The sequence below is a fragment of the Lolium perenne genome, chromosome 3, assembly GCF_019359855.2.
Source record: "Lolium perenne isolate Kyuss_39 chromosome 3, Kyuss_2.0, whole genome shotgun sequence".
NCBI classification, from domain to species: Eukaryota; Viridiplantae; Streptophyta; class Magnoliopsida; order Poales; family Poaceae; genus Lolium; species Lolium perenne.
The window spans coordinates 119,195,980-119,206,768 of record NC_067246.2 but is presented as its reverse complement, the minus strand read 5'-3'; positions in this window follow the sequence as shown (position 1 = coordinate 119,206,768).

Sequence of the window (10,789 nt, the reverse complement as noted above, 5' to 3'; positions counted from 1 at the left end):
AGAAAGGTCTTCCATCCGGAAAACTTGTTCTAATGACTTTTCGCGAAAAGTGCACTCCTATGTCTGGCTTTGACATAGTTTCTTTAGCCAAAATGATCCTTATGCTCATACCCATCTTCCAGGACCAGTTATAACTCATTATCATGTTCTCGGATAATGCATAGCTTACCCCTGGTTGTCTAGTTCATATTATTCAAATAACAATTGAGTTATTTGAGTAAAGTGTGACATGTCATAGTTTACATTTTTACCTTGCTTTAGTAGGGTGGAGATACTCTACCCCATATCACATGTGATGAACCTTTGTTATCCATTAGGTTCCACGAACCAAATCCCAATATCCTTCCAGTTAGTTCGAACTATTCAATTTTCAAATGAGTGATTTGAGTAGTTCAATATATCATTAGTTCATATCCAATGCTAGGTGTGACCTCGTGCTACTCTGATAAGTGTTGTCACACTATGTCAATTGCATGAGCCTTGTTTTACAAGACTCCATCCGATAGCATCATCGTCCCAAAATATTTGAATCACCTTGCAAATATTCAAATTCAAATATGTGGATTTGAGTATGTTCCTTATAGAATTAATTATATGATTCCTTTCAATATGACTCCTTCTACAAAAGTAAACCTTATGATCTTATCATACTCATCTACCAAATCCATTTAAATATTACACCTTGAGCCAATATCCTTACTACATCAAACCTCCTTGCCTAGTTCACATATATTCACTTTTCACTTGAGTTATTTCACTAATTGCTAATGTATCTCTATTAGGTATGCCTTGGATACTTGTGTTCGATACACTCCACCTCATATCACACATATCTTGAGTCCAAACATCCACCATCATCCTAAATATCATTTATACATATTCAATCTTAGGTCCACTTAATCTTATTGGCTTATATTTTTTTGAGGGTCATTATTAGCTTATATTTAACTATTCAATTTACAAATGAGTTAATTGAGTAATTCCATATGTCACAAATCCATAACCAAGCTTATGTGTAATATATACAATTTTAAGTAATTGTTGTCACACTTATTCAATAGTATTTGTGTTGCACTAATTGTTACTTATGTGATTCAATTCACATGAGTTGTTCCAAACTCTTTTCATGCTTTTGTAAAGCATAAGGATTCTTCAATTATATCTTGGATGATCCATTTTTTTTTCTAATCATGTGAATTGCCAACCAAACTCTCACAGCCATGTCTTGCAAACCGAACCTCATGCCATATCTTAGTACCATAGAGCGTTTTCTGATAGTCGTCTTGTTTGATTTTGTTGTTGTTGAATGGTGTGTTTATGTTGTGCTATATTTTATATTATAGTTCGTACGGAGAGGCACGTATTTTGATTAAGAGAAGTGAACGTGCTTCAACTACCAAAAAGGCAAGTGACATTCAAATCCTATCTATTTTATATTATGCATTAGTGATTTTAATTAGTATGCATGGTAGGGTTTTTGTTTTTCAAAAGTAAAATATATATGCTATGCTTAGATCCTAGTAGTGTATAGCTGCGCCTTAAATACAACTTGCTAGGATTGTCAGAAGTGATTTAAAAATGATGCCAATGCCTTGTTTCATTTGTTGGTTAAAGTGTTGTTTCAAAAATTTAAAGTGAATAACCTTAATGAAACAACTTAATGAACTTTGGTTCTATGTAGTTTGGCTGTGGGCTATTCGGAGAACTATCGGTAAACCGAGATGAGCTAGTGGTCATATTTCCGGCTGCATGCATATGGTGAAACGTTTAAGTAACCAGAACTAGCTAAGTTATCTTCTACAAGTCTGGCAGACTTACCGGCGATGGTGTGGCGGTTCCCCATGATGCCAGCGAAGGTGAAGGTCGCGGAAGTGACGCGTAGACCTCCGGTGATACCACGATACGGCGGCGGAGACGATTTCCCGATCAACCATGAGCAGCTCGGGTCGAGGGAGGCCTTGGAGCGGCTGCACTTGAAATTTTCCGGGGAGCAGCTCGCCGGAAGTGAGATTTACCAGGAGGTGCTGGCGCGAGGAGGAAGACGAAGTGGTGAGGGCGGTGAAATAATGGAAGTGATCGTGTGCGCGGGCGTATTTATAGACCTCGCGCTGAGATTCGTGGGTCGGATCCTACGGTGGGAACGAACGGTCACACCATTGGATGATCGCCACGTGTCTTAGGTCAAAAGCAGTGAAATGGACGCAGTGGTGACCTAACTGAATGCCTCCAAAATTTCCGGTTGAAGATTCGCAGATCCGAAAATTTAGCGCGAGAAAAGAGGAAGTGGTGCGCGACGTGGGTGAGAAATCTGCTAAGTTACCGTTACAGAAGAACGAAAGATTTCCGGTTTAATGTAGTCGGAAACGATGGAGATTTGGAAGCTCTTCGAGATTCTCTTCGGATCCGGATAAACTTAGGCGGAGGAATGATGAATCTTGAAGAACTTCGGGGGCTAATGTTGTGGGTATACTTTATGTGTATATCAACGACGTGGTCTAGATCGGGCAAGCCCGGGTGGCCCATAGATGGTGATGGTGGCATATGGCCCATCGGGCGGCCCAGTTGCTGTAGATAGAAGATGGATGAAGTCCAGCCCAGGAACAGGAGCCGGATCTAAACCGACCTTGCAGGGAGTCGGATCCATGACGGCCCATGAAGTATCCAGATCCCATACGACACATAAGAAAAGGTGGATCCTTGACGTGCACAGCAATGTAATATTCCGTAGTTAGGCATCTTGTATTCCAGCTAGGACTCTCCGTGTAAACCATAGATCCGGACGTGTTTATAAGCCGGATCCTGGGGGCCGTAGAGGCACAACCACAACTTATTGTAACAACGTGAAAACGCCCAGATAATTCCAGACAAGCAGCAGTAGGCCCTGTCATCAAGTAGGTGTTCCGAAGCTGGGTAAATCGCGTACCACCGTCCCGAGGACTCTCCGCCCAACGATCCCTACTTCTTCTTCCCTCCATGAGGATCCCTCCTCTGGAGTACCGTCGAATAGGCAACGATAGATGGTGACTCAACATAAAAAGTAAAAGATTGGCCCTACGCAGAGGGAAGCAAGATTACTCATGTGGTAGAGCTTTTCATTTTGAATGCAATAGGAGTGTTGAAAATATTTTTTTTGAGAGGTATGCATGTCTATGTTAACGACTGGCATTGAGTGATTTATCATCCTTTCATATAGTGACCTCAAGAGCGGCTCCCATGTATTTCCCCAATGCACACCGTTATTTAGGATCTCTCCAGTATATAATGTGCGGAGCACTGTTTGTTTCTTTGTTCATTTTATATTTTATTTGGGATGGGCACCCAGTTGCCTTGCTCTTTTTGCAATATTATGGACCAGGACATTATGCATGCTAGTCGCGGTATGAAGTCATGAAAGGACAATAAAGCACTCAATACTTCCTCATGACCTAAAACAAAACAAAAAATAGGTGGTTATTTTGAAGGTTTAAAGGTAGCACACAAGAAATTCACTTTGATGTGGCGGTGAAATAGCACACAAGGTATGTATGGTTGACACAATTGGAACTTTGGTTTTTGGTGGTTTGTATGCACGAGTAGAGATCATTGTCAGTAGAAGTGAAGGCTATCAATAGACTGGGAAGCGATAATCAAGAAAGCAGTAGCTGTCATAATCATGATTGTGACGGACAAAATTAAAGGAAGCATAAAAGTAATACAAGAACTCCGAGGCAAGATAAATCATCAAGCCTTAAATGATTTTTTTAGTCGTATGCATGCTTGAGCATGTGCCAAGTTGATTCAAATGAAGCATTCAGAGGAGGATACCACATTGTCATACCGTTATATGAATAAAGCAATGCGAACAAAACTGGGGCCTCAGACTAGCTGTCTGAAACACCCGTTATGCATACACATTCACGATCCCATGATCAGTGTGTCGTGAAGGCATAACCGAACTGGTATCAAATACATCATCCATTACAAGCATTCGAATAAAAATATTACAATGGTCACATGACCAAGTACTTACATAAGAGCCTCAGTGGCAAGTGATCAACAACCACACATCGGAAATACTTCAGACGAAAACATTTGCATGGCACAAGTCATGCCATAACCCTACATGCAACTGACTGGGAGGACATTCCTAGATCGCATAGACGTCGTCGACTCCTTCATTTTTCTGGTTCCACCAAGTCTGGCCAAGTAAATAGCCAGGGACAAAGCCATGAGTACATTATGAATTGTACTTGCAAACCACGTTAGAGAGCAGTAATGGATATGCAATTTGGCAGTAGTAAGGAACAGGCACTATTCTAGGGTTACAAGGAGTGAGAGATAGTTTCTCTCGAGAGTATGACATCTCTATATCTTTGTTGAAAAACATTTTGAAAACAAGTTTCTTTTGAAGACTAATAGGTAAGGGTGACCCATTTTTCTTTCCGGCCATCTCATATGGCCAAAACAACTTTTCCAACTTTCCACCATACCTCTCAGGTACATTTCCACCAGTCCCGCTGGCATCATTTTCCCGAACATTTTTTTGTGAGAAAACACTTTTATAAACCAAACTCTTCAGGCTAAGCAACATCCATGCCAACCTTCCATAACCGCGGACACGGCTATTCGAATAGTTTTCACTCTGCAGAGGTTGTAAACTTTCCCCACAACATCCGGTAAATCCGCCGAGATCACCCCTGGTTTGCCATGCGTCACAACGCGAGGCTTGGATAACCGGTCGTAGTTTTTCGCTTGCTCCCCTTAGCCTAAGACATGCCGAATGAGTTGTACTTCCCAACACCAGAGTCCGGGATGCCGTTTACCCATGAGTTGCAAAGTCCCCGACAGACCCAACCCTCCGAAATGCCATCCAACCACTTAGGCATCTTTCAATGGGAGCTCATAAGTTGTACTCCGCGTACCTAAACATGCAAATGGGTTGTGTCCCTTCTCATGGGATGAATCCCGGTTGAAGCGTCCATGGTCGGACTGCCACTACACTTGCAGGACTCAAACTAAGGCGAGACAAACTACTACGCTACGCCCCGTGCCCACTTTGGGGTAATGTGGTTGCACTATCTTTTAGTCCAGGTGAGTACTTAGGCGCTAAAGTTTTTGAAAACATTTTCTTTCCTCCACTTGCCTCCAACAAATTTCTTTCCAAAACCTTTATTCCTTTCATAAACTCACACTTGGGCAGGGCTACCCCATTCCATGGTTTTCGAAAAACTTATTTTCTTGAAAACCTTTTCACAACTATTTTTCCAGTGCTCCCAATCCATTGTCTAACTCTTGTTTGAAAAATGGCGACAAGGATGACAAGGTGGTAAGCACCATATCTTTACTATTAGACTACTCATAGTGGGAGTAACTTCACTAGTAACTAAGTGTTCAACTCAGCAAATTTTCTTATGTGGCAGTGAGTTAATGAGGAGAGAGGAGGATGGAGTAACATAACTAGTTACTGTAACATCACACTTCTCAAGATACAATGTGTCTATAAGCTAATTAATGAAGACATATATGATACTACTTTGATGTTACTAACCACTATGAAGGTAGTAACATAGAGTTAGTAACATATGCATGTTACTACTCTATGTTACTTTCCACTATGACTAGTCTTAGGGTGTGTTTGGTTGAGCTGTGGATTCTAAAAAAGCTGTTGTGAACTGTGAACTGTGAAAAAGCTGCTGTGAACTGTGAACTGTAGATTATCTGGAAGTTGTTTGGTTGTAGCAACTGTGAACTGTGGGTTTGGTTAGAAATGTCTGTAATGCCCATGGTTATATGTGAATTGATCGGAAAACATTGATGTGCACTAATTGATATTTGAATTTCCATTTTGGAATAATATCTCCCTAAAATTGGGCTTCACGATCATTATAGTGGTTGTATGCATCAAAGCGGTTCCATCTTCATAACATCTGCAATGGAAGGTACATGGTTTGTTGGAGGAGCCGATGATGCTACGATACTTAATTTTTTTTCATCTAGTGTTTATATCTTGTACAACTAGCATCCCAGTTCAATTTAGCGCAGCCTAATTAATGTTTTGTCTCAAGACTTGAATACAGTAGATACCAGTGCATGAATGTCTTGTACAGCTAACACTCAAATAAACAGAACGCAGAGGACCAGACTTCTTGTGAAAACACGCTTTGAGATTGGGCGAGAGGGCGCGACCAGAGATGAGGGAGATGAGTACGGACGGATCGGGGTCGGGGACGGCGCTGACATACGGTTGGGCGAAGGAAATCGGGGCGGAGGAGCAGGGCGACAGGGCGGACGGACGAGCGGCCCGCCGCCGGCTGGCCGGTCGAGGGGCGGCGCAGCGGCGGCACAACCCTAGCGCCAGGCCTTTTCTTTTTCTCTCGATGATGGTCAGGGGCAGGACGTTTGGGTTTCGTTTGCTCTGTTTCGGGAAGACAATACAACGAAACGGTTCGACTTATCCGGTGGCAGTGGGTAATTTTCGTCAAATTAGAAAAGCCACCGCGATGGAAGCTGGCCTGCGGATGCTGCGACTTGCTGCATGATTTGAACGTACATGAATCTACTGCTTTTGGAGAAGCTGGTGCCTAAAATACTCGTTTGGTTCAGATTCTGCGGTCATTACCCGGAAGTTGGTTTCAAAAGCTGAACCAAACACACCCTTAGTTTGCGATCGGAGGTGTCCATACGTAATAAAACCGTCGTACGTAAAAAAAGATCGTGAATGGTCGGAAAAAAAACCCGAAGCTCGTCCGAAAAGAAAACCCGGATCCGTGCGTCCCAATCTTACCCGCCAGCCTTCGGCCGTCCGGCGACCGTGGACTCAGACCTCGTCAACGCCTGCTCCCTCCAGCGAGCGATGTGAGCTCAGCGATCTACACGCCGGCCGCTCCCCAACAATCTCACTGGCTGCCAAAAATAACAATCTCACTCGCAGCCGTCGCTGCCCCTCGATCTCAGTCAGTGTGGAGAAGCAGTTACCAGTGGGCGGCGGCAGCGCAAGGAGCGCCAGCAATTGGCCGCGACGATTAGGGCAACGACGAGCGGAGCAGATGCAGTTCACGGTGCAGGCGGGACGCACCGCGGAAGACCGCGTTTGCGCCGCACAAGCCGCAACGTTTTTGCGGTTTACCGCGAGCCGCCGCGCTTAGTCTAAGTAATTTTGCGGCGCCACACACGCCGCGTTGATTGGTCACGTCGCTGTCGCAGCCTCATCAGGACGGTGATGAGCGGAAGTTGTACCACGGCAGGGAGTTCGCTGCTCTGGCGCGCAGCCACAGGAGGGCCTCATCGAGTTTGCTGACTCGGTGCGCTACGCGGCGTCACGCGGCAACCGCGGGCCAGCCTGCATGTGCCGTTCTTTTTTCCTGACTAACCGTGGGCTCCCGCAGAGATCGTTAGGTGGGCTAAAAACTGCGGCGCTGCGGATGGCCCGTTCCCGCTTGCACCCTGAGATGCAGTGGACCTGCAGCGGCCTGGGCGGCCTTGAATGATGGCGTTGATAGCGTGACAGCCAGCAGAAGTTGGGCCGCGGCGGCGTCACTGCCTTCCTGAGCTACTCAACCGGCCTTGCAGCCTCAGCGATCCCCTTTGTTGCCTGCTCACCCGCATCTGCTAGGCCCCATCCCCGCAGATGCTCGAGGCGTCGAAGCGTTCGGCCTGGATCCAAGACTCCCCGACTTGCAGGTGAGCCATCCGCGCTGCCGATTTTAATCTGGATTTGAGCAATTGGGTTCGACGAATTTTCAATCACAGTCGTGCTAATAGCAGCGTGTACCACTCTCCACGCCAAGCGCGCCTCCGCTGGTTGCTCGCCAAGTGCATGCACATAAGGCGCGCTCTGGATTCGCTGGAGGCAGGAGCAGGGGATGAGCTAAGCGGCGTCGCCTAGGTGGAGTTCTGTGCGTTGGATGGGAGCCTGGGAGTGATTACAAAAACGACAAGCTATGAAATTGACTAAAGTTGATTGGCTTACGGAAAGACAAAACTGACTTCGCCCGAAATCATTAAAAAAAGGCTGACCTTCGCGAAGGGAAGGCAACTCGCTCCGCACGCGACAAGTGGCGCGCTGTGGTGCCAGAAAATTCCTGGGAAGTGGTCTCCCTGCTTGCCACGTGTCGCAAGGGGAAGTAAGGTGGGGAACGTATCATTCAGCAACATGAGTGGCCTTCAAAATAGCAGTTTCTTCCAGTTTGGCGGATATTTGTGCTTGAAGAAGTGCCGTTCGCGTTCAGAATATTTCCTTGCTTGATCGAGGGTAGTCATATCTTGTTTCCTCAGTAGCTATAGTTGTTGCCTCAGATCTTCCATCTCCCCTTTTATCGAGTCCGGTACCACACGTACACTTGAGCCAGCAACCTCAAGAGTCTCTGTGGACTTTGGTGCATCGTAAGAAGTATCGAGACACCCAGTCTCAGTATAGTGATCAAAAAATAACTAGAAAAAGTGTAAAATGTTCAACATCAATTTCTTGGCAAGCTGATTTTTCATTCATCATCAAAATATATTACAAGGGATAGTCCAAAAGGTCGCAGCCGATAAGTTACTTACAAAGTAGCTAAAAAAGAGCAAAAGGATAAACTTCTACAAAAGCAAAGGCACAAAGTTATCTACTTGACCTCAGTCTGAGTGGCACTAGCGGAGGAGGAAGCCGAAGGGTCGATTATGGCAATCAGTTTCTTCGAGAAGGCTTTCACGTTCTTCAAGTGACCAGTCCACTTTTCTTTGGTCACGCCTTGAACAGTCGCCACGTTTGCCCAATCAACCTTTTCACCACCGGCTATTGATAGCGCAATGATACCTTCAACGCCAATCTTCAAAGCAGTCTGGCGATGCGCTAGAAAAGGGCCATCTTTGCCCGTGAAGCACTTGGCGAGAGGTTCGGACTTGTCTGGCACAAGATCCTTTGGGAAGAAGTGCGGGAACAAACGTTCGAAAGCAGCTCGACCTTCATTCAAGCAGTCACGTGCAAGGGTGCAGTTCATCTCTAGCGTGGTGAGGGAATCCAGGAGTTCGTCTTCCTCTTGCTCCTGGTTCTTGGTGTTTTTTAAATCTCACCAATACACTCTGCTGGAAAGAGGGTAATTTTCAGTACAAGCATGGCAGCGACATAAGCAAAAATTGAACGAAGGGATAGGAAAACAAGACTCGATAATCTTTCAGATTGTTTGTCGAGTCGCGCAGTTATGTTGGCTTCTAGCTAGGCAATCTGCTCATCCTTGTCATTCAAGGCCAGTTCTGCGGCGTCAAGCCTAGTTTGAAGATCCTTAGCACTTGCAGCTTTTGCTTCGGCATCTCCGCGGGCTTTTTCGCTAGCCTCAAGCTTCTTTCGAACTCCTTGGCGTGCTCTTGTGCGACACGTAAAGCTCCTGGAAAAATAAAGAGTTACATCACAGCAATCGATAATAGGATATTAAAACAAATGCACGAAACTCACTTCGCAATGTGTCAGCTTCATCACGGAATCTAATAAAATGAGTGGCCATGTCAAGCAGGCTACAAAACAGTCGAAATGCATAAGAGGAAAAAAGTATAAGAAGATGGTAGTTGTTGAACAAGAAGGAAACAAATGAAAGAGAGAAGCAAGCTTACATCATCAAGATGGGGAGTCGACGGATTTCCGGCGGTTATAACCCCTTTGCCAACAGCACCCGTCATTGGTTTTTTCTTTAACGCCCGGGGGTTCTTCGGCGGGTCTGTGGTTTCAGGGGGGTTTGGGTCCTCGCAGACGACCAGCGTTTGCGTTGCACTTTTGTTTGCTGGCCCAGAAACATCATGTTCGGAGTGCACCTCATCATCCCTGACTTAGGAACAAGCAGGGTTTTGGTATAAGGATGAAGTCAAGTATAAATGGTGCGGCGAAGGAGAAGCAAACTTACGAGCTTAAGTCAACAACTTTCTCGAATGGATCAAAGGCTAGAGGCTGTTCGTGGTAAGACTCTTCTGTTGTAGGTTCACCTAGCTTTGAAGTACCCGAATCTTCTTCATCAGTTTTCCTTTTCCCTTTTTGGCCTTATGGGGAAGTCGCAGAGGAATAGAATGCATGTGGGATGAGTCGGAGATGTGCGTCAAACCTGCACTCTTTTCGTATGAGCCCGCGCTTTTTCAGATTCCACGGGTTCACAATTGTGAACCGAAGCTTTCGGGAATCATCAGAAACAATCATCCATTTGGGCGCTTCCCCATTTTCGGGAACAGGGGCAAGGGATGATATTGAGTGGTGTCCCGACACAAATAAGTTGCGTGTTAAATTGTGAAAGGTAAGATAGGCAGGAAAAATAAGTAAAAAATCGAGAAGGAAACTTACAACTGGAAGGGCGTGTGTGCCACTGAATGGCTTCACGCGGAAAAATGCAGGAACTTCAACTTTCTTACTAAGCGAGGTGAAGCGGCGGACCAATATTTCCAAGTCCTTGACAGGAAGATCTTCAGATATCTTCGCAGCATCACCAGCTCCGCAGTAAAGCCGAGAGAGGACCCGAGCGAGCTTGGATAGGTTGTACGTGAATTCCCGGGAAATGTGCCATTATTTGAACACCCGAAAGTTCTTTTCCTCGGGTAGTCTGCGATTTCTTGATCTGCTCCAGCAGATGCTCTATAGCAGCAACCTCTTCTGGAGTAGCTTCGTTATCCCAAGACTGACGCCTCAAGATTTCTTGCGACATGTCGAAAGGAGCGAGGCCGTATTGATAATTTCCAGTGGTCTCATCCTTCACATAAAGCCACTTCTTGCGCTAGCCTTGAACCGAGTTGACGAATTTTAGGTCAAAATATCTAGCTTCGGGTCGTACGCAGATGCGGACACCACCTACGTCAT